This window comes from Aphis gossypii, unplaced genomic scaffold (assembly GCF_020184175.1).
Source record: "Aphis gossypii isolate Hap1 unplaced genomic scaffold, ASM2018417v2 Contig00756, whole genome shotgun sequence".
Classification (NCBI taxonomy): Eukaryota; Metazoa; Arthropoda; class Insecta; order Hemiptera; family Aphididae; genus Aphis; species Aphis gossypii.
In genome coordinates, this window is record NW_026083265.1 from 22,006 (window position 1) to 28,746 (window position 6,741).

A 6,741-nucleotide genomic window follows, 5' to 3' on the forward strand; every position below is an offset into this window, starting at 1 on the left:
CCGAAATTGTAGATACGCATTATGGAAAAAGAATGTTAATTACTGATATAAGAGAGCCAGTTTATATTTTGAATGGTCAAAAAAAAAAAAAAAAAATCAATGAAATTATTTGTTACCTATCAAAATATCAAATACGTAAAACGGTATCTAATTTCCATTATTTTTTATATTTTATTATAAAATATGGTATGTCTACCCTGTATAATACATCGTGTAATTGTTTTGTATAACTATAATAAATTTCAAGCAATTAAATTATGTTTAGTAACTACCTAGTATAATTTACAAAAAATCATAATTTTTCACTTATCAATATATAATAGCTACCTATGTTATAATTGGATATAGGTACTTTAAATTTTATTTAAAATTTTTTTGTGTTTGAGATTACATGCTTGCTGTGATGGTATGTAAAATATTTAAGTAAATAGTACTTTAATACAGAATTTCATCTATTCTGAGCCCTGAGGTACTGTTGTATATTAAGGTACTAAGTAAATCCATGTCTGATGGACTAAATTTAGCATAATATTCCTGGACTAGAACATTGTGATGCAACAATAAAGTTCACTGAGATTATGAACGAATGAACGATAATATGTTTGATGCTTTAAATGCAAAATGTCCATTTCAAGGAGTGCGACCAGGATCAAAAAATTTACAAGTTAGAAATGTGTACAAGTATGAAGTGCATAACTAATGCTTGCTTTTTTGGATTTTGTGGCTTGATGTGTTTCTATTTTAATAATTAATTAACAATTCTATAGTAATATGATATAAAATAGTGATAAACTGATAACTGATAATGATAACAACGGATAAATTATAGTAATATTTTAAATAAAATACCGATATAGCAATACTAAAATCAAATGAAATAAAAAAAAATTATATTCTAAGATTCATGAGACAGTACCTGATCGCCTACAATATATTTCAAAAAGTTATATCAACACAATTACCAGTCAAAATTATGAACACCGAATGAGCAACCGTGAATAATTGTTGTGAAGTACAGGTAAAATAGGTAAATAAATGGTAAGAATCATCAATAAATTTTTATTATTTTTTTTATTTCCGGTAAATGATATTCTATTGCCGTCGTTGATTACAGCTTTAGCTACAATACATTACTCTTATGAAACTAACATACGCCGACGCGGATAATATTATACAGAAATAAGGGACTAGACAGTTTTTAATTTAACAACTCTACTAATAAAGTATATAGTATGATCAGCTATTAAATTAAATGAAGGTACGTAAGTGAATACAAATAATTCATGTTTAATTTCAGATAGAAAAGAGGAACAGCTGTGTGATTCCAGTACAATCCATAACAGCAAAGCAGTAAACGAGAAAAAAACCGTCGAGCAGCTCCCATCAATAAATACACTTGTCATATAACAAGGAAACCCATCACAATGAAAAAAGGAATTGAAGTGATGAACAGAATATTATTTAATTTTTTGATACGTAACTTGTTAGATTAGCAAAAACCATTTTGTATTATTAGTCTATACAAACATGCACTTTTACATTTTAGAAAAATAGTGCATTGCACCAGTTCTTTTCCCACCTCTCTGAGTATAATTTCTATCTTATTATTATTACGTATTTCAAGGCAAACATTTTTAATAACTCCTTGTATTTTATTAATTATAGAATAAAAATATCATGGTATTCAAATACAGGAATCTCAATAAATACCAACACCGCTTATAGAAAGACTCAGGAACTACCTCAGTAATAACTACAGCAGTAACCACGCATATACTATGAAACATGAACTAAATTTTTCACGCAGGTTTCAATCTGGAGAAAAAAGTGAACGTAAAAATGAATGAACACTAAGGGACTGGACTTTTTTTTATAATTTGTTGGGACATAAAGGTAAAACATTAATCGTATTATGTTTTAGATAGTCAAAATAAACAGCTAGATGATTCAAGCACAATGTCAATAGTAGCAAAGCAGATATAAAGGAAAAAACACTTATAGCAGCAACAATCCACAAGTACACAAACCAAAAAACAAGGAAATCAAGAGTGGAAAACAGAATCAAGACAACCAGCAGAATATTATTTTATTATTTTGATGAAAAACCTGTAACATAAGCCCTAACCATTTCATAAAATTACCATTAGAATTAGAACCATAAAATTCATACTTAAATGTGGAGTATTTTTAATATTTTTAAATTTTTAAACATTAGATTCATATTTAAATTTAGAGTAACTATAATATAACTCATTGAATAAAATGATAATACCAAATTAAAAAAAGTATAATCTTCCTTAAAGTTATTAATTTTTATATGTGTGTAAATATGTCAATTTCATTTTTAATTTTTTTGGTTGAGTTCTTGTCTTTAGAAATTCCAACATTGGTTCCACCACTCTTTCACTGGCTAACATTTTTCGATTTGTTCTTGGTTTTTTAAATAATGGTTCATTACTAGATTTTTCATTTTCTGCATCTTCATTAACTATTGTTTGTGAAATCACTTCTTGTTCAACTGTTTCTAAATTTTGTTCAGCATCTGGCACTATAGGTTCTTCAACGAAACTATCGTTTTCTATGTTATCTATATGGGAACTATTCAAATTGCTTTCCATTTTTTTGTGTTGCAACACGTAATCAGAGAAAACAACATATTATCAAACAAATACCATTTTCTTTTTCTTGATGATGCTCCGGACCCAGATGGCAATTTTTTTTGTTCACGCAGCTGCCTTGAAAATGAATTTCGAAGTGTGGTCCATTTTACCTTGCATTCATTAGCTGTAATTAATCAACAAATTAGATACTAATTACAATACAATTTGTATTAATATTTTGTTTTATTTGATTTTTTTAATGTTTTTAGTTATTTGGCAACGGGAGAGCGATTACCAATTTCGCCTAGGTGTTACGACAATAGGATTGATAACTAATGAAGTATGTATTGCTATATGGAAATTATTATCACCCATTTATTTGCCAACGCCTAGAGAAGAGACTGGATAAAAATTTCAAATGAGTTCAATAAAATTTGGAATTTTCCTAATTGCACAGGAGCAATTGATGGTAAGCACATTGCTATTCAATGTCCACCATGTGCTGGTTCCGAGTATTTTAATTATAAAGGTTTTCACTCAATTGTGCTTCAAGCAGTGGTTGATGTTCACGCAAAATTTATAACAATCGATGTTGGGGATTATGGCCGGTCCAGTGACAGTGGAATATTTAAAGAATCTAGTTTTGGTGAAATGTTACTACACAATGAATTAAATTTGCCACCACCAAGAAAAATTCATAATGACATCAATGAAGAATATCCTTTTGTGTTTGTTGGGGATGAAGCATACCCTTTATTACCATGCCTGATGAGACCTTTTCCGCGTAGGAACTTAACAAACGAAAAACGTATTTTTAACTATCGACAGTCACGGGCAAGACAAGACGAATAGTAGAATGCGCATTCGGAATTATGGTTAAGAAATTTAAAGCGTTGGAAAACAAAATTGTGGTTGGCCCAGAAAAAGCTACCCAAATTGTAAAAGCTATTTGTGTATTACATAACTTAATTATGACGAGAGAGCAACATTGTATTGATATTCAAGAATTTATAAATTCTCAAGAACAGAATGATATAATTGAACAAGATATCAGTAGAATTAGATCTTCTAATAATAGATCTTCCACAGCAGCAATATCATTTCGAAATAAATTTACAGAATATTTTAATTCAAATAAAGGTTCTGTATCCTGGCAAAATATATACACTGTATAGTAAAATTATTAAATAATAAAGAATTGATCAATTAATAACTGTTTTAAGTACCTACTTAATTATATATTATTATTACTATCGTGATTTATGTAGAGTAGAAAATAAAAAAATAAATAAAATAACATATTATAATAATTTATAATAACATAATATTATAATAGAAATATAAAGACCTGGTATTTTTAGAATATCCGATATTTCTTTCCACAATTGCTCCTGTATGTTTCTGTTGCTATAATTTTTGTGTTTGTAATCATAAAGACACTGACGTTCTTGGACTAATGATATTAAATCTTCTATGTTCATTTCATGCTCAATCGACATTAATCCTATTGAATAAAATAATGTGCAATCATAGATATTTCACTGCTCGAAAAACTTTTTGTGGAAATCCCAGAATAAAAAAATAATGCTTATAAATATGCTAACATATTTTGAACTATTATATCTATTATATTATAGTTTAAAATATTTAGTTTGTACAAATGTTATAGATATTTATATTTTTTTCACAAATTATTACTTAAAAATAAAGTAGATATAGTGTATAATGTATAATATATAATATATAATGTATAATTACCTTTATATTGTAGACGATTTAGCATAAATAAATAATATTTGGCATAATTTTGATATAATTCTCCAGTGACTGCTTGATAATGATTATAATGAAAATAATGAAAATAGCGCACGTTCTATTTCAATAAAACAATATTAGTCATGACTGAAGACAAAAATGTTTTGTTTTGACTACACTTTATCAGTGTGCGTGTTTTCCATAAAGTATAAAGGTTTTATTTTTTATTAGTCATAATAAAGCGACTTTAGTCGCTTTAAAGCAGTTTTGCTTTACCAGTGTGCGGTCACCCTAACCGGCCTAACCTATCACAGAATCCTAACGCCTAATCTTATCGACTACAGTTTGAGTTGAAAACAGACGCCGAATCTCAAACACTTAAACCATTTCTGTGCTGCGACGAATTTTTCGTTTAAATCAGTTGTAATAATTAGATTTGTATAATTCGTGTGTAAGAAAGCTTACATTAATTGTCTATTTAATATAACGTTTCTCAAAGCAACGTACTCTTGAAACACTCATACTGTTAATGTCAAATGGTTTTATATGTTTTTCAAATTCAAAATTTCATTATCTCGTAGACATTGCATTTACCTATTTATGTTATACATCGTTGTATATCTACTTTGTTAAATGATTTTAAATGTTTATTACGTATAAAAATTGTTTTTTACGCACCGTAAAACATTCTTTAAATCTCATACAACACGTACCTATTTTTTTTCATTTTTTCATTTTTATATTATATATATTCATACGTTTTGTACAACTAAATTATATTGTATACTTATATCACATGTTAATAAATGTTTATTGTGCTGTAGTACCATACATTGGAATTTTTTTTATTTTTTTTATATATTTTTTTTAATTAGGTACATTATGTCTTACCACTACATATATATATATATATATATTGTGCAATTGCATCTTATTATTATATACGTATTTTCCGTGTCTATGATATTGGTGTTCTTAATAATTCCCAAACATAATATATGTATTTACCCACACAGCATTTGTAAGATATTAAAAAACATTAAATATTTTTAATAATTTAAAAACATTTTATGATTGTATTATCAAAAATATTTTTAAGTAAATGTCTTTAGTATATTTTCTATGGGTGGGTTGCATAAACGTTCATTAGCGATTTACAGAGCTGTTAACACACTAACGATCCGTTAAAAAAAATTGGGTGTTGCTTGAACGACTGTTAACGTTAACGGGTCTGTAAATTATCGGCTATTGGACCTGTAAACTATAGGTCCGATTTTGGTTCGATAACTTTTAACGATCCGTTAAATATGGTGATAAGTAGGGCAGAGGACTTATAGCTCTAAAAAAGCTCTGAATATGCAAGCACATATGCACTTAAAAACCCCATAATATGCACTTAAATATGCATTTAAAAATTTTTTTTAGCTTTTTTATTTATAAGTGTTAAAAATAAATAGGATTTAAAAATAGTCAAAATAATTACATAATTTAAATATATTTTATAAAATAGCCAAATAAACAAAATACATTTTTCTAATTTTTACTTCTTCTTCTGGCACTATAAAAAATAAAATCCATGATTTAGTAAAAATAATTTAGCTGATACATATTTAATTAATGTTAATAAAACTTTTACCTTGAAAATTGCATTGAACGATCAAATGTTTTTTTAAATTTTCAAACTGAAAAGATTGTCGGTTGTCTGCCAAAAGAACTTTGAACATTGAGAATGACCTTTCAACCTCGACAGAGTTAACTGGAGCGTATTTAAAGTAGATCAAATCGTTTGTGCTTAAATTTTCGGGGAGTTCGTCCATTGAAATTTCTTCACCATTTAAAATTTTTGAAATTCGAATTAAACTTTGATATCCAATATTTTTTTTCAGAACATCATTCATCTTTTCTTTAACAATTTTTCCAATTGGACCAGGGACTTGACTCAATTTCAAATTAACATTTTGCACTGCATCGATTGCATGACTAAGTAAAATATTTTTTGTTTCAAGACTGGTAATTGTATCAGGTAAAATCCAAATGTGACTTGATAAATACTAAATTGGCTGCAAGGCTTGCTTCAGAAAAATACTTTTGTGATTTTGCAATAGAAATAGCGTCTTCTTTATCCAAAGCGTCGACAATAGATTTAATAATTTCAAGGTATTCACAGTAATAAACAGCGGCTCTTATCCACGTCCCCCATCTTGTTAAAATAGGTGCTGGTGGTAGTGGAATATTGGGCGCTTTGTCTTTAAATATTGCAACACGATAAGGCGCCTTCAAAAATACTTTTTTGACATTTGCGATGATCTTATCGACTTTGCAATAATTTGAACGAATTTTTTCAGCAATAAGATGAAGCCCGTGCACAATACAAGTAACGTGAATA

The 6,741-nt window shown here is 27.9% G+C and overlaps 1 long non-coding RNA gene and 1 pseudogene across 1 annotated transcript; one reads left to right on the plus strand and one right to left on the minus strand.

The window, feature by feature from the left end:
* The first annotated feature begins 848 nt into the window (after positions 1-848).
* On the plus strand, positions 849-2,208 carry LOC126555227 (uncharacterized). The gene is made up of 4 exons (XR_007606776.1): positions 849-1,038; positions 1,115-1,230; positions 1,298-1,587; positions 1,666-2,208. It is a non-coding gene; the product is annotated as an uncharacterized LOC126555227 (long non-coding RNA).
* A 143-nt stretch (positions 2,209-2,351) lies between these two features.
* Positions 2,352-4,099, minus strand: LOC126555221 (uncharacterized; annotated as a pseudogene).
* Between the last annotated feature and the right edge of the window lie 2,642 nt (positions 4,100-6,741).